Genomic DNA, 18,890 nt, shown 5'->3' with positions numbered 1-18,890 from the left:
TATAATATAGGGGTCGGCGGTGTTAGGGGCAGCAGATTAGGGGTACATAGCTATAATGTAGGTGGCGGCGCTTTGCGGTCGGCAGATTAGGGGTTAATTATTGTAGGTAGTTGGCGGCGACATTGTGGGGGCAGATTAGGGGTTAATAAATATAATACAGGGGTCGGCGGTGTTAGGGGCAGCAGATTAGGGGTACATAAGTATAACGTAGGTGGCGGTCGGCAGATTAGGGGTTAAAAAATTTAATCGAGTGGCTGCGATGTGGGGGGACCTCGGTTTAGGGGTACATAGGTAGTTTATGGGTGTTAGTGTACTTTAGAGTACAGTAGTTAAGAGCTTTATGAACCGGCGTTAGCCCAGAAAGCTCTTAACTACTGACTTTTTTCTGCGGCTGGAGTTTTGTCGTTAGATTTCTAACGCTCACTTCAGACATGACTCTAAATACAGGAGTTAGAAAGATCCCATTGAAAAGATAGGATACGCAATTTACGTAAGGGGATCTGCGGTATGGAAAAGTTGCGGCTGAAAAGTGAGCGTTAGACCCTTTTTTGAGTGACTCCAAATACCGGAGTTAGCCTAAAACCAGCGTTAGGAGCCTCTAACGCTGGTTTTCACGACTAACGCCAAACTCCAAATCTAGGCCTTTGAAAGGTCGTTCCTGCTGCAAATTTGACTTAAACACACTTTGTTGTTTGTCTAAGTACATTACACCTTTAATTACTTCAGCGAGAACTGAGTCATTAGCCTACTGACCAAAAGAGGTTTAATGAATACAGTGCACTATTTTTAGGTGAGATACAGTAAAGGTAATTGGTGCCTTATGTTAGCAGAATTGTGGGAGTTTCCTTTTTACAGAAAAACATGTCAGTAATTATACAGGAATGCATAACACACTGACAACATTTTCTATAATAAGTATTGAATGAAGCCTGGCATAGTTATGATATGACGTTTATGCCAAGTTCTCACAGTCAGATGCTGGTACAGTATATAGGCAATTATTAGCTACCAGCTCTGAAAGATTTGAACTTTTACATCTTCCATCTCATTTCTAATCAGACAGTTTGGTAGAGATTAGTCATTCTACTCCCACAACAAGTTTTTTTTATCATCTTACCATGCATGCAAAGGAAACAATACATAATTACATTGATTGGTTTCTCTGTGGCCCTCTTTCACAGCATGACGTGTACATCCTTCCTTTGAAATTCAAATTGGAGCATGAATTTCTTTTTTCTTCAACTCCAGCTTGATTGTTATTTAAGTATAGCTGTGAAATACAAAAAAAAAATCATACTTTGTGATTTGTTGAATTGCATATGAGAATTTATGAATGCTGAATTAGCAAAATGTATTTTTACAGCTTTTCTAGAAAGCCTAGTATTAAGGCTTCAGCTTTCCATTGAGCAACTAATTATGGACTAAATTACAAGTGGAGTGTTAATTTAATGTGCAACCATAAACGGGCACATTTTCCCATTTACTAGCACACATTATATAACCAGCCATTACGAGTGGCTGGTTAATGCTACCGACAGCTCACGGTAGCACTTTGAGCTCAGTGCTCTGGTTAATTCAAAAAATGTCCCCAAATTGTCCACAAAATAAAGTGTTCATATCTATACTATAATCATGTTTGTAACACGTCCGTCAATGTCGCCAGTTGCGCACGCATCCTTTAAGGAATGTTGGCTGCGCGAGGCAGCCAAAAGAATGTTGGCTGCGTGCTCAGTCAAAATAATTCACCTGGATAGAGCAAAGCTGCATCCCGGTGGATTCCAAAAATGGCAGGGTGGTGAAATAATCCACAACAGCTAAATTTTTTCACCACCCTGCCATTTTCCAATTCACCTGGATACAGCGTAGGCAAAGTCGAAGCCTTAAAAAAAAACACACAACCGCCGCACGAAATAACGAAAAAACACATAACCGCCTGCCAGAAATAAATAAAAAAACATGTATACACAAAGTATAACAAAAAAACCTAACCTCCCACACAAAGTATTAACAAACTCCTAAACCGCAACCCCCCACATGGCAAAATAATAAAGTAGTTAACCCCTAATCTGCAAATAACATAATTAAAATATTAACCCCTAAACCGCCAACCCCCCACATCACAATAAACCTAATTAACCTATTAACCCCTGAATCACTAAACTCCCACATCGCAATAAAGCTAATTAACCTATTAACCCCTAAACCGACAAACTCCCAAACCTAACTAACCTATTAAACCCTAAACCGACAAACCCTCACATTGCAATAAACCTAATTAACCCCTAAACTGCCAAACCCCCACATCACAATAAACCTATTAACCCCTAAACCACCAAAACACACATCACAAAAAACTAATTAACCTATTAACTCCTAAACCGCCAACCCTCCACGACACAAATAAATAATTTAACCTAACCTAAAACCCCCTAAATTAACCCTAATACTAAATTAAACTTTAATAAAACGGAACATTAAATTACAAAAAAAATAATCTAAAATTACAAAAAATTTAAAGCTCTAAAATTACAGAAAAAAATAAACAAAATTATCAAAAATTAAAAAATTAAACCTAATCCCTATGAAAATAAAAAAGCCCCCCAAAACAAAAACACCCTCTTATCTAAACTAAACTACCAATAGCTCTTAAAAGGGCTTTTTGTAGGGCATTGCCCTAAGTTAAACAGTTCTTTTACATTTAAAAAAATATTATGGGGGGGCGGAGCCAGCTGTCTAAGGAACAGGACATGATTGTGAAGAGCTCCTAGCGCTTTTGACAGAGGATTTATACATTCATAAACATCCCACATATGCTAAAAGTGGAAACTTATTGCACTTAGGTGTTTGTCAGAAGAGAACTTCTTTATTTTTTCTTCCCTTCACACGGGACTTTGCATTGACTATAGAGTACATTTGTTTTTTTGGCTACCCAGGTTGTTTGATTTGAAGTTCTATGGGAGAGCAAGCTAAATCACATATAATTTTGTTGCGGCTCATGAAGCTGGAAGTCTGAGATGGAGTTGGTTCTGCAAAGCAGTCGGATACTAACAGTGGGCATGATGTGGAATCACACTGTAATAGAACACTCTAGGGTATAACTGCCGTTTCATTATGTTTTTATAAGCCTGTAAACTGAATTGAGCTAGCATTGCTGTTTTTGGACTCTTTCCTCTACCAAATATGGAGATATTTCCAAGTAACTGAGCTGAATACTTGTGGGACGTTTTTTATAAGTGTGTGTTTGCAGGGTGTCTTTATGTAAAAATTGTTTGCAGACATATGTTCATCGGTTTGCAGTTCAAATTTTCCTTTAAGATGTGCAGGTGCCATTGATTTTTTTTTTAAATGTTCAAGACTTTGTCTCTAAATATTCTTTTAGCTCTATCTTATTAGGAGATGTTAGTAATGACATAACACTCGCTGGTATCAATGATTATCTTTTCAGAATACTCACATACACTATAGCAGTTATTATTCTAATGTATACTTATAGCTATACAATACAATGTTCATAAAAGCAGCTACAGCAGAGTGGGGTAAACTGATTCCGGTAGAACATAGATGGAAAATAAAATGATCTAGATGGAAGATGTAGTTACCGTATTCTACCTCTAGAGGGGAGTCAAGTCTCAGTTTCAGCTTGATCTACACAACACACTCGAATGATTCTGCAGCCTAATTCACTTACTTCTAATCTTATCCACTCTTGGAATCCTAGTTTTGAGAATCTGGACCTACTACCCATACACACACTTTGTAGGTGTAAGCTTGAGTCACTGCTGGGAACCTCAGAAATAATTTCCAGGTATCTTGAATCAGCATGTGGCATACAATACAGTATGTCTTATACTCAATCTCTTTATTTTTTATTTTGTAAGGCACTCAATATCATTAAAGGTGTGTTATTTGTTCTGTTTCTCTGAAATATTAGTCTGGTTGCATGTCCTGTATAACTTATGCATAACTCCCAGACTTGGAATGGGCTAAGTAATTCTATATGCAACTGATAGTGGACTCTGCACAAAGTCTATCTATGCTTGCCTATATTATATTATTAAGCTATATATAAATATATGGTTGCCTTTCTTATAGTTTTACACAATATTATGGCTTTAGGTTCTTGATATTCTTATTTTAAAGATGTAAGTTTGTCTGCTGCAATATAGTTCGTTGGATAGTTGACCTGATATAACTCATATATTTATTTATATTGTTGGAGCTTCCCGGCCAGATTTTATTATAGCAGTCTTGATATTTATCTAAATTGTTTGATAAGCATCCTTATTCGTGTAAATCTTTATTGGTTAAGAATATGCTGTTGATATGTTACTTCCTGCTACATTATATAGCTCTACTAGGTCAGTAGTCACATGTACTTCCCCATAACTATAGATTATTGTTAGGACCTACCTAATCATTAATTTAATGGATTCACCTACCGTTGGGTATAGGGCCCATACCCAATTGATGGATCATAGTATCCAAGACGGTGGAACATGAATCTCCCTTTATTAGGGTGTTAGTATAGTTAGAGTTAGGTTCTTAACTAAAAATGGGACTGGTCTGACTTTATTTGTAACAGGACCGCAGATTTTCTATTTTAGTAGTTAGAGCTCTATAATATTATAGTTAATAGCACATATATAACTTTTTAAGTAACTTGGGAAAATGATATTTATTAAATGCAACTTCTTTTATCTATAATAAGTAGTTATCTCAACAGCTTTCAACTATTACACAATAACAAAATCATAGCTATTTATTTGGGACAATAGATTATGGGCAATTTTAGGTGGGCAGCTCCGCAATTTGTTGACATAGTGTAGTGTATAGCAAGACAAAGCAACTATTTAGTTTATATAAGGAGTCATATAGGGAACCTTGGTCGAACCTTACTACACCATGGAACTGATCTCCGCCCCCCCTCCCCCAATCCCCCTTTCCTTTTTGGGGTGTCCTGACACTGTGGAACGGTGTTAGGGGTCCCCTTGAGCAGTTTTCCTTGAAGCATACCGCAATCTGGAATTCCCCTTCCTTCCTATGATTTATTTGATACCCTTTTCTAGGAAGCCCTACTATGTTTAGGTTTACATTTGATAGTTCCTCTGTATTGTGGGCCTTACTTTGATATTTATGTTCTACATCATTCTGGGTTAATATGATGTCAATTACTTATTAGATACTCTTTTCTAGGAGGCTCTGATGTGTTTAATTTATAGCTGACGGTTTCTTTTTGCTATGGGCCTAAATTTGATATTTGATATTTATGCTTTGTATCATTCTAGTCTGTTAGTTTGTTATTACGAGGTTTTCAAAGCTTGAAGTGTTCAAAAAGCTTATTTTCTTTACATTATTCATATATTGTTTATTATTCTTTTTCATATTATTATTTATTTTCATACTCTTGGAGTATTGCCTAATTGGGAGGTAATAGTCATAGCCATCTGTTGTGGTAATACAAATCCTTTTTCTATGCCTCTGAGCTCTGTAATGTAATTTGACTATTGTATTTCATGTACAACCTCAATGTTTAGTATCAAAGATAATACAGAAATCTGAGAGGACTACTCCTGGAATATTGCATAGCCGTGAGGTAACGGTTATTGATTTGTATGGTGACAATATAAATGACGCCTCTCTTATTTTTGTTACATATATATGATTTCTGTAATGCAATTTGCCTATTGTATTTCATGTATAACCTCAATAAAAAGTATTTAAAAAAAAAATAAAAATAAAAAATACTACGTCCCCCCTAACCCACCAAACCCCCCAAAATAAAAAAACCTAACACTAAAAAAACTAAACAACCCATTGCTCCTAGAGGGGAATTTGTATGGGCATTGCCCTTAAAAGGGCATTCAGCTCTTTTACTGCCCTTAAAAGGCCATTCAGCTCTTTTCCAGCCATTAAATCCGTAATCTTAAAAAAAAAAAAAAAATACTAAAACTAAGCCCCAAATAGGTACTCATCATTCCTGAAGTCCAGCAGAAAATGTCTTCTTCCAGACGGCTCCATCATCTTCTATCTTCATCTGGAGTGTAGGCGGCACAGAGCGGAGGTGCGGAGCTGGCTTCCCCGATGCACGGATCCTCAGCAGCGGTACGCAGCAGCGGTCCTCAGCTGCAGTCTTCAGCAGCGACAGTCCTCAGTGGCGCAGAGGCTCCTCTTCATGTGATCGTCTGTCGCACACTGAAGATTGAATGCAAGGTACCCCATATTTATTGGGGTACCTTGCATTCCTATTGGCTGAAATTTTTAAATCAGCCAATAGGATGAGAGCTATTGTAATCTTATTGGCTGATTTGAACAGCCAATAGGATTTCAGTAGCTCTAATCCTATTGGCGGATTTGAAAATTTCAGCCAATAGGAATGCAAAGTACCCCAAATTGAATGCGGTACCATGCATTCAATTTTCAGTGTGCAACAGACATCGGATGAAGAGGAGCCTCCACACTGCTGAGGATCACCGCTGAAGGCCGCCGCTCCGAATCCACGCATCGGGGAAGACCTCTCTGCACCTCCGCTCTGCCTTTGCACAGGATGAAGATAGAAGATGACAGAGCCACTTGGAAGAAGACCTTCTCCGCCGAACTTCACGAACGGTGAGTACCTATTTGGGGCTTAGTGTTAGTATTTTTTTTTTTTATTTTTTTTTTTTAAGATTAACTGTACAAAGCAGTTATCAGGGGTTAAAGTGAGTGGATGTGAATTGACATATATATTTAAACTTTGCTGCCAATAGCTGCACAACTTACCCCTTCTCTGCTTTGATTATCGGCATGAGAAAGAGGATCCCATTGGAGTCTATTGAAGTGAGCTCTAATGAGTGCAAATCTTCCATGCAATGCAAACACAACCTTGCTTAACCTTTAACACCAGCACACATTTGTGTGCGCTGGTATTATGAGTTGAGCGCAAATATTGCGCTTGCAAAAGTGCAATTTTGCACTTCACTTGTAATCTAGGCCTAAACTAGGAATAACTAGATATATAGATGATAAATAGATAGATGATAGATAGATAGATAATTGATTGATTAATAGATAGATATACAGCTGATGGATAGATAGATAGATAGATAGATAGATAGATAGATAGATAGATAGATAGATAGATAGATAGATAGATAGATAGATGAAAGTGCAATCACAGAAAGCTGGGTTTAAAACCAGTGACCAGATAATTCTAGTGCCAAGTGAGCAGTCAGGCCTATGAGATGAATAATCGCTCAGGTTTTGGAGTACAATTAACTTCTATGTTTGCATATATCTAGAGAAGATTTCAAACAGCTATGAAACCTTTTGTTTATATTTCAGTGTCTCAGATTGAAAGCAAGGTTGTAGGTTAGGAACACAGGTATGAAGAGGCATTGAAGGGCCAACCAGAAAGCTAAGGATTTGGTTACATATACACTAATACTTTCTGCTTTTAATTGAACTGTTTATACAACTAAATAACGAGTGGTTGCTAACTTGTATATATACCAAGAAGGTGCAGGATCTTTTCAGATATGCATATTTGTAAGAACTGGTGTGAGGTTTTATAATAAAAGATCCAATGCATCAAGTTAATACCGGTACCTATGCTGCAATAAAACCTATACTGAATCCACCCCACTCTGCAACCATATACCTATTGGATCCCCTCAATACTTTAATAAAACCTATATAGACTGAACTCCACTAATATTAAAGGTACATAGTACTTAAAATTGTCTTTCATACAGAAAAATATTTTTAATAAGTATTATAATGTTGTTAATTAATGAATTCATTAATTCATTAATTAAAGGGACAGTCAATTCCAAAAATAACTTTCAGGATTTAAATAGGTAATGTCATTTTAAACAACTTTCCAATTTACTTTTATCACCATTTTTGCTTTTATCACCAATTTTGCTTTTGCTTTGTTCTGCTAAACCTAGGAGGTTCATAAGCTAATTTCTTAGACCTTGAAGGTCGCATCTAATCTAAATGCATTTTGACCACTAGAGGGCATTAGTTCATGTGTTTCATATAGATAACATTGAGCTCATGCATGTGAAGCTACCCTGGAGTGAGCACTGATTGGCTAAAACTCGAAAGAACTGAAATAAGGGGGCAGTTTGCAGAGGCTTAGATACAAGGTAATCACATAGGTAAAAAGTGTATTTCTATAACAGTGGTAGTTATGCAAAACTGGGGAATAGGTAATAAAGGGATTATCTTTCTTTTTAAACAACAAAAATTCTGTTGTTGACTGTCCCTTTAAAGCTTATTGTTCTTAGTAAACAAACCTTTTCTACAGGAGTTGTCCCTATCATTCGGCCCAGGACTTTAATGAGCAATTATGAATTCCCTTCTATTTTAGTTTAAACTTCACTTAAATTTTGTTTATACAGAACATATTTTAACATATTTAACTGCTGCTCTTTCATATACATCAGTGATGGACAACTTCTTAGCAAATGGGGGGGTGGGGATCAATAGCTTAGAATCCTTATGGTTCACATATAAATTAACAACTATTAAACACACAAATAATGTTATATTTCCTAAATGTGTAAAGTGGCTAGATTTAGGGTGCAAGGGAAAAAAAATTACCCCATGTGGTACATAGTTTGGACTGAGGGCTTTTTGATTATACCACTTTTTCATTTGTTTCTGATAATAGTGCAGGGTACCCTCTGTCTGCAGTGGAACAACAACGTTTTTAGTTCTGCTCCTTCCAGGGGCAGTAAAGCCTAGTGCAGAGGGCAGCAGTTGGCCATCCCTGATATACAGGAGACAAATATTTTGAGAGCTCTTTTCTTTTAATGCTATCCTGGCTGAACCCTCTCTTTTTTAGTCGTCAAACACTTCATAGCAATAAAGCCTGCATTGCAAAATAACAGTAAAAAAATCTTGATATAAAAATACTTTAAAAAAGCATTTAGAATTCACTTTGTTGGCAATGCAGTGCTACATGTGTAACATTTTGCAAAGTTGTGAAACCTACAGGATTCCCTCTGGCCTTTCTAGTGGTACTGGAAAAAGTATATGTTTTAGTTACATAACAAAGAAAGCGAACAAAATAAATAATGAAAGCATTTTTTTCTATGCCTAATCAAACATTTTAGAGTTGAACACTAATTTGCATGTTTTTATAGTGATCACAATCCAAAAATTCTTCTGTAGTTAATTCTTCCGAAGCACACAATCTCTTACAACCCCCCACCCCCCAAAATGATTGCTATCTGCATCATATTTCTCACAATTTTGCAACAGAAAAAGAAACAAAAATGAGGATTTTGAGAGTTTGGCAATTACATCACAGGTTGAAGTTCTGTAAGTTCATTCATCCCTTTTTTACAGTGTTTAATGATGCTAATATATGATAGCTGTGCAATTAACCATAAAGATTTGTGTTTATGTCCCTTAAAGGTCCATGTTTGATTGGTTATCAATTTCACAAATTTTTATTAGTACAAAAGATGTTATTAATTTCTAAACTTTTATTGATTGACTAGGAAGTATTTGTATCTGTTAGGTGACATTACTTCCTAACATTATCCAGAATGAAAGTGGATAACTTCAGTGTTTTTTGCCTATTAGCAAAATCAATGTTACATTCAAGAACTTTTGGGGTACTTTGTAAGTTGAAAAGTTGGTTCTGGAGTTTTTCAAGTCATTTTGCCGTTGAATTTGATACGTTAAAAATGGTCCCGTAAATGTGACATTAAGGATTAAGAACTTGGATTGTGATCATAAAACCAGGACTAGCACAAGTTTACATTAGGACATTTTCACCAAAATGTTCTGCCAATAAGCAATGTAAATGGATGATTATGATCACATTGATAGCTCATTGACACCCATTAGCATGCAGATAAATGATAGATTATGATCAAACTCTTTTTAAGAAATTACATTTTGAGGCCAAAAATGAGTTTTGTCATAAAGATATGTTTCAAATTTGTTCCTAAGCTTGGTTAGGCAAAATTGCATTCATGTGGGCATTTGTTTCAGGCATTGGATTTGGATTTGTTACTGTTATTTCCAATAGCTACAGTAACAATACCACTAATTTTAACAAAAATCTTACATTTTAGAATTTAAACACTTAAAATAACATATCTTTCAATGCTAAAAGTACATACAACTCCGTGATTAAATTGGAATCAATAACAATCTCACAGGGGTCACACAGCTGCATGATCTAGCAAAATTAATTTAAAATGTTTGAACTTCCCCTAGCCTCCCACCTCTCAATGCTAGGTTAAAGGGACAGTTTACTCAAAAAATTTCTCCCCTTTAATTTGTTCCCAATGATCCACTTTATCTGCTGGAGTGTATTAAATTGTTTACAAGTAGCTCCTTTACCCTTGTATTGGCATTTGATATTGTTGATTTAGCATGTGGTATCCCCACCTATTCTGAAAGTTTGTGGCCGCGCGTTCCAGCTATAGATAAGCTTTGTAAACACAGCCAGCAGAAGAAATTACACTCCCAGTCAGTTATAGCAGAGATAAGGTAATACAATGTTGATTTTCCTTTGTTCTCTCAAAGTACTGGTGATTGTTTTAAGGACAGATATAAGATAAAGAAGCAGGTATATGTACTCAATGTGATACAGTAATGAGATCTGATTATACCTACAAGCTCAACCCATTGTATTAGGTTGTGGCTTCAAAACACAAAATCAGAGCTTTAATATACACAAATAAGCCTTAAAAAGCTAATTTTCATACATTTTTTACTCTGAAGTTGGTAAAAAAAGCAATTGTAAACACATTAAGGGAAAAACTATTTTACAGTATACTGTCCCTTTAAGGCTTAAATGGACAAGACTGTATGACTAAAGACCAATATTAAGGGCTAGGGGGTTGTAATGTTAGAGGGGTTAGTGTTTTTTAAAAAGAGATGATTACTTAAGGTCAATGCCCTACAAAAGGCCCTTTCACGGGCTATTGGTAGTTTAGTTTAGAATAGGGCTTTTTTATTTTCGGGTATTTTTTTGGGGGGTTATCACTTTTTTTGGTAATTACTTTTTATTTTCTGTAATGTTAGACTATTTACATTTTTTGGAATATTATTTTTTTTTTTGTAATGTTAGGGATTTTTTATTTTCTTTAATTTTAGGTTTTTTTTCTTCATTCTCTTGATATCTTTATTTGAAATGCAAGAATGTAAGTTTAGATGCCAGCCTATTTTTGGTAAACAACCTTGGTTGTTCTTGCTGATTGGTGGATAAATTCATCCACCAATAAAAAAGTGCTGTCCAGAGTTTTGAACCCAAAAAAAAGCTTAGATCCTTCTTTTTCAAATAAAGATAGCAAGAGAACGAAGAAAAATTGATAATATCTGAATCACGAAAGAAAATATTTGGGTTCAGTGTCCCTTTAAGGTGATTTGGGTTAGCTCGCGAGAAGGGTGTTCGATTTTTTCAAATTTTTTTCTCCTTTGATTTCTATGGGGAATAGATGTACGTGCACGCAAAAACTTAAGTTAGGGTTTTCACGGTATTCGGTTATCGCTAGTGCAAAATAAAATAAATTAACACTAGTAGTGTTTTCGAGATCGTGAAAAAAAATTACTACGTCACATGTATTCTAGCCCTTAGTGTCCCTAACATCAATCTTTAGTAATACTATGGCAGGATTGTACATTGGACAATAGGTATATGCTGGTCAGACCCTTTGTACATCATTACAGACAAAGGAGATGATAAGCCAAACAATATTGCCCCCCCCCCAACTTCCAGACCCTTCTTGAAGCTTTTTAGCCATCAAACTGAACTAATTCATTATTCTTCAGTTTTCTCCAATAATGTGTTTGATTGTTAGTGTATTGGATAGCTCACCAAATCAGCATAAATTTGGACGAATTTGTATTTGTCCCAAGCCAAATGCAGATCTCTAGACAGTACAGTCAAAATGAAATGTTCAAAAGTCAGATAGAGTGTGCAAATGTGAACAACTTTCCAATATACTTCTATTGCAAACATGCATGAGCTCACCCAGGGCCGCCAAATTTTGGGGCCCCTGACTTAACCATTGATCAGGGCCCCCCCTTTGACATGTGCAATTTCTCTTGTTAAGTGTATCCAGTCCACGGATCATCCATTACTTATGGGATATTAACTCCTCCCCAACAGGAAGTGCAAGAGGATTCACCCAGCAGAGCTGCTATATAGCTCCTCCCCTAACTGCCATTACCAGTCATTCTCTTGCACCCAACGAATAGATAGGATGTGTGAGAGGACTGTGGTGATTATACTTAGTTTCATACCTTCAATCAAAAGTTTGTTATTTTATAATAACACCGGAGTGTGTTATTCCTTCTCTGGTAGAATTTGAAGAAGAATCTACCTGAGTTTTTCTATGATTTTAGCCGGAGTAGTTAAGATCATATTGCTGTTTCTCGGCCATCTGAGGAGAGGTAAACTTCAGATCAGGGGACAGCGGGCAGATTAATCTGCAAAGAGGTATGTAGCAGCTTATTATTTTCTGACAATGGAATTAATGAGAAAATTCTGCCATACCGATATAATGTAAACTCAGCCTTAAATGCAGTAGCAGCAACTGGTATCAGGCTGTCATGTATGTATATTTTACACTTCAGTATTCTGGGGAATGGCACTTCACTGGAATTATACTGTATGCATACAACTTTAGCCTAATTTGCAGGGACTAGCAACAGGCTTTTTAATAACACTCAATTTATTAATGTTAAACGTTTTTTGCTGGCATGTAAAATCGTTTAATTTTCTGAGGTACTGGGTGAAAAAATGTTTTGGGCACTATTTTTTTCCACTTGGCAGTCGTTTTATTTAATTTATGACAGTTTACTGATCTCTCTCACTGTTATGTGTGAGGGGGAGGGGCCTTTTTTGGTGCTTTTGCTACGCATCAAAAAATTCAGTCAGAAGTTTGTCTTCCCTGCATGATCCGGTTCATCTCTACAGAACTCAGGGGTCTTCAAAACTTGTTTTGAGGGAGGTAATCACTCACAGCAGAGCTGTGAGATTGTAGTTGACTGTGATAAAAAACGTTTATTTCTGTATTTTTTTTTTTCTGCTATCAGGGTTAGTTATCCTTTGCTAATGGGAGCAATCCTTTGCTAAAATTGTGTTTTTTACAAAGATTTGATGCTATAACTTTTCAGTTTATTAATTTTCAACTGTCATAACTTTTTCTGTGCTTCTTATAGGCACAGTACGTTTTAATATTATAGTAAATTACTTGAAAAGTATTTCCAAGTTGCTAGTTTATTTGCTAGTGTGTTAAACATGTCTGATTCAGAGGAAGATATCTGTGCTATATGTGCTAAAGCCAAAGTGGAGCCCAATAGAAATTTATGTACTAACTGTATTGATGCTACTTTAAATAAAAGTCAATCTGTACAAATTGAACATATTTCACCAAACAACGAGGGGAGAGTTATGCCGACTAACTCGCCTCACGTGTCAGTACCTGCATCTCCCGCTCGGGAGGTGCGTGATATTGTAGCGCCGAGTACATCTGGGCGGCCATTACAAATCACATTACAGGATATGGCTACTGTTATGACTGAAGTTTTGGCTAAATTACCAGAACTAAGAGGTAAGCGTGATCACTCTGGGGTGAGAACAGAGTGCGCTGATAATATTAGGGCCATGTCAGACACTGCGTCACAATTTGCAGAACATGAGGACGGAGAGCTTCATTCTGCGGGTGACGGTTCTGATCCAAACAAACTGGATTCAGATATTTCAAATTTTAAATTTAAGCTGGAAAACCTCCGTGTATTACTAGGGGAGGTGTTAGCGGCTCTGAATGATTGTAACACAGTTGCAATACCAGAGAAAATGTGTAGGTTGGATAAATATTTTGCAGGTACCGGCGAGTACTGACGTTTTTCCTATACCTAAGAGACTTACTGAAATTGTTACTAAGGAGTGGGATAGACCCGGTGTGCCGTTCTCACCCCCTCCTATATTTAGAAAGATGTTTCCAATAGACGCCACCACACGGGACTTATGGCAAACGGTCCCTAAGGTGGAGGGAGCAGTTTCTACTTTAGCTAAGCGAACCACTATCCCGGTGGAGGATAGCTGTGCCTTTTCAGATCCAATGGATAAAAAGTTAGAGGGTTACCTTAAGAAAATGTTTGTTCAACAAGGTTTTATATTGCAACCTCTTGCATGCATTGCGCCTGTCACGGCTGCAGCAGCATTTTGGTTTGAGTCTCTGGAAGAGACACTTGAATCAGCTCCATTAGATGAGATTACACACAAGCTTAAAGCCCTTAAGTTAGCTAACTCATTTATTTCAGATGCCGTAGTACATTTAACTAAACTTACGGCTAAGAATTCCGGATTCGCCATTCAGGCACGCAGAGCACTGTGGCTAAAATCCTGGTCAGCTGACGTTACTTCTAAATCTAAATTGCTTAATATACCTTTCAAAGGGCAGACCTTATTCGGGCCCGGGTTGAAAGAAATTATCGCTGACATTACAGGAGGTAAAGGCCATGCCCTGCCTCAAGACAGAGCCAAACCTAAGGCTAGACAGTCTAATTTTCGTTCCTTTCGTAATTTCAAAGCAGGAGCAGCATCAACTTCCTCTGCACCAAAACAGGAAGGAGCTGTTGCTCGCTACAGACAAGGCTGGAGACCTAACCAGTCCTGGAACAAGGGCAAGCAGGCCAGGAAATCTGCTGCTGCCCCTAAGACAGCATGAATCGAGGGCCCCCGATCCGGGAACGGATCTAGTGGGGGGCAGACTTTCTCTCTTCGCCCAGGCTTGGGCAAGAGATGTCCAGGATCCCTGGGCGTTAGAGATCATATCTCAGGGATACCTTCTAGACTTCAAATTCTCTCCCCCAAGAGGGAGATTTCATCTGTCAAGGTTGTCAACAAACCAAATAAAGAAAGAGGCGTTTCTACGCTGCGTACAAGATCTTTTATTAATGGGAGTGATCCATCCGCTTCCGCGGTCGGAACAAGGACAAGGGTTTTACTCAAATCTGTTTGTGGTTCCCAAAAAAGAGGGAACTTTCAGGCCAATCTTGGATTTAAAGATCCTAAACAAATTCCTAAGAGTTCCATCGTTCAAAATGGAAACTATTCGGACAATTTTACCCATGATCCAAAAGGGTCAGTACATGACCACAGTGGATTTAAAGGATGCTTACCTTCACATACAGATTCACAAAGATCATTACCGGTATCTAAGGTTTGCCTTTCTAGACAGGCATTACCAGTTTGTAGCTCTTGCATTCGGATTGGCTACGGCTCCGAGAATCTTCACAAAGGTTCTGGGTGCTCTTCTGGCGGTACTAAGACCGCGAGGAATTGCGGTAGCTCCGTACCTAGACGACATTCTGATACAAGCTTCAAGCTTTCAAACTGCCAAGTCTCATACAGAGTTAGTACTGGCATTTCTAAGGTCGCATGGATGGAAGGTGAACGAAAAGAAGAGTTCTCTCTTTCCACTCACAAGAGTTCCCTTCTTGGGGACTCTTATAGATTCTGTAGAAATGAAGATTTACCTGACAGAAGACAGGTTAACAAAGCTTCAAAATGCATGCCGTGTCCTTCATTCCATTCAACACCCGTCAGTAGCTCAATGCATGGAGGTGATCGGCTTAATGGTAGCAGCAATGGACATAGTACCCTTTGCACGTCTACATCTCAGACCGCTGCAATTGTGCATGCTAAGTCAGTGGAATGGGGATTACTCAGACTTGTCCCCTACTCTGAATCTGGATCAAGAGACCAGAAATTCTCTTCTATGGTGGCTTTCTCGGCCACATCTGTCCAGGGGGATGCCATTCAGCAGGCCGGACTGGACAATTGTAACAACAGACGCCAGCCTACTAGGTTGGGGCGCTGTCTGGAATTCTCTGAAGGCTCAGGGACAATGGAATCAGGAGGAGAGTCTCCTACCAATAAACATTCTGGAATTGAGAGCAGTTCTCAATGCCCTTCTGGCTTGGCCCCAGTTAACAACTCGGGGGTTCATCAGGTTTCAGTCGGACAACATCACGACTGTAGCTTACATCAACCATCAGGGAGGGACAAGAAGCTCCCTAGCAATGATGGAAGTATCAAAGATAATTCGCTGGGCAGAGTCTCACTCTTGCCACCTGTCAGCAATCCACATCCCGGGAGTGGAGAACTGGGAGGCGGATTTCTTAAGTCGTCAGACTTTTCATCCGGGGGAGTGGGAACTTCATCCGGAGGTCTTTGCCCAAATACTTCGACGTTGGGGCAAACCAGAGATAGATCTCATGGCGTCTCGACAGAACGCCAAGCTTCCTCGTTACGGGTCCAGATCCAGGGATCCGGGAGCGGTTCTGATAAATGCTTTGACAGCACCTTGGACCTTCGGGATGGCTTATGTGTTTCCACCCTTCCCGATGCTTCCTCGATTGATTGCCAGAATCAAACAGGAGAGAGCATCAGTGATTCTAATAGCGCCTGCATGGCCACGCAGGACTTGGTATGCAGATCTAGTGGACATGTCATCCTGTCCACCTTGGTCGCTACCTCTGAAACAGGACCTTCTGATCCAGGGTCCCTTCAAACATCAAAATCTAATTTCTCTGAAGGTGACTGCTTGGAAATTGAACGCTTGATTTTATCAAAACGTGGTTTTTCTGAGTCAGTTATTGATACCTTAATACAGGCTAGGAAGCCTGTTACCAGAAAGATTTACCATAAGATATGGCGCAAATACTTATATTGGTGCGAATCCAAGAGTTACTCATGGAGTAAGGTTAGGATTCCGAGGATATTGTCTTTTCTACAAGAAGGTTTAGAAAAGGGTTTATCCGCTAGTTCCTTAAAGGGACAGATTTCAGCTCTGTCCATTCTTTTACACAAACGTCTGTCAGAAGTTCCGGACGTTCAAGCTTTTTGTCAGGCTTTAGCTAGGATCAAGCCTGTGTTTAAAACTGTTGCTCCACCATGGAGTTTGAACTTAGTTCTTAATGTTTTACAGGGGGTTCCGTTTGAACCCCTTCATTCCATTGATATCAAGTTGTTATCTTGGAAAGTTCTGTTTTTAATGGCGATTTCCTCAGCTCGAAGAGTCTCTGAGTTATCTGCCTTACATTGTGATTCTCCTTATCTGATTTTTCATTCAGACAAGGTAGTTCTGCGTACTAAACCTGGGTTTCTACCTAAGGTGGTCACTAACAGGAATATCAATCAAGAGATTGTGGTTCCATCTTTGTGTCCTAATCCTTCTTCGAAAAAGGAACGTCTGCTACACAATCTAGATGTAGTCCGTGCCCTGAAATTTTATCTACAGGCAACTAAGGATTTTCGACAAACGTCTTCCCTGTTTGTCGTTTATTCTGGTCAGAGGAGAGGTCAAAAAGCTTCGGCTACCTCTCTCTCCTTTTGGCTTCGTAGCATAATACGGTTAGCCTATGAGACTGCTGGACAGCAGCCTCCTGAAAGAATTACAGCACATTCTACTAGAGCTGTGGCTTCCACTTGGGCCTTTAAGAATGAGGCTTCTGTTGAACAGATTTGCAAGGCTGCAACTTGGTCTTCTCTTCATACTTTTTCCAAATTTTACAAATTTGACACTTTTGCTTCTTCGGAGGCTGTTTTTGAAGGTTCTTCAGGCAGTGGTTCCTTCCGTATAAAGAGCCTGCCTGTCCCTCCCGTCATCCGTGTACTTTAGCTTTGGTATTGGTATCCCATAAGTAATGGATGATCCGTGGACTGGATACACTTAACAAGAGAAAAAATAATTTATGCTTACCTGATAAATTTATTTCTCTTGTAGTGTATCCAGTCCACGGCCCGCCCTGTCACTTTAAGGCAGGTAATTTTTCCATTAAACTACAGTCACCACTGTACCCTATGGTTTTCCTTTCTCTGCATGTTTTCGGTCGAATGACTGGTAATGGCAGTTAGGGGAGGAGCTATATAGCAGCTCTGCTGGGTGAATCCTCTTGCACTTCCTGTTGGGGAGGAGTTAATATCCCATAAGTAATGGATGATCCGTGGACTGGATACACTACAAGAGAAATAAATTTATCAGGTAAGCATAAATTATGTTTTTTGACCAGGTGACTAAAACGTATATGCACTTTATTCTTAAGTATCTATTTAAACTTGGAAACAGACACACTCATATACTGAAACACAGACACACACTCACACATAAGAATTCACATATAGACACTCTAGCAGACACGCAAAGAAACACACAAACACACTCAGACACAGACACCCAAACAGACACTCAGCACTTGATTACATTGACCTGACAAGTAACAAGGTAAACTACAGTTTTGTAAAAAAAGGAGATTTAGAAAACAAAATATGGAGTTCTCATTATCTTTTTGTAAAGGAAGATGCCAACTAAATGATGACAACAGCATGCAGTGGCTGAAAGGAAGGGCTCTGAACTGCCTAAACAATAATTTAAAGGTTAAATGGTGGATTGGTGACTTCCGTAAAGGTCTCATTAGTCTCAAAGTCTGTGGAAAGATGTGAATAATCAGTAGTAAGGTCAAAATGTCCTAAAAAGGAACAGACAATAGACACACACACACAAACTCAAACTTGCACATACACCCAAGGAAACACCGACAGAGACAGCCTCAGAAAACAAATAAAGACATACACACACCGAGACACCCACAGAAAACACACAAAGATGTACACACAGAGAGAGACAACCACATAAAACACAGAAAGACATACATACACACACTCTTACTGAGACATTCACAGAAAACACACAAAGACATACACACACCCTCACATAGATACCCACAGAAAACACACACCCTCACAGAGACATCCACAGAAAACACAGACATACATACATACACACACACCCTCACAGAGACATCTACAGAAAACACAGACATACATACCCACCCTCACAGAGGCATCCAGAGAAAATACACAAAGGCAA

This window comes from Bombina bombina, chromosome 1 (assembly GCF_027579735.1).
Source record: "Bombina bombina isolate aBomBom1 chromosome 1, aBomBom1.pri, whole genome shotgun sequence".
NCBI lineage: Eukaryota > Metazoa > Chordata > Amphibia > Anura > Bombinatoridae > Bombina > Bombina bombina.
The sequence above is the reverse complement of the archived record's forward strand: the minus strand, read 5'-3'. Positions refer to the sequence as shown.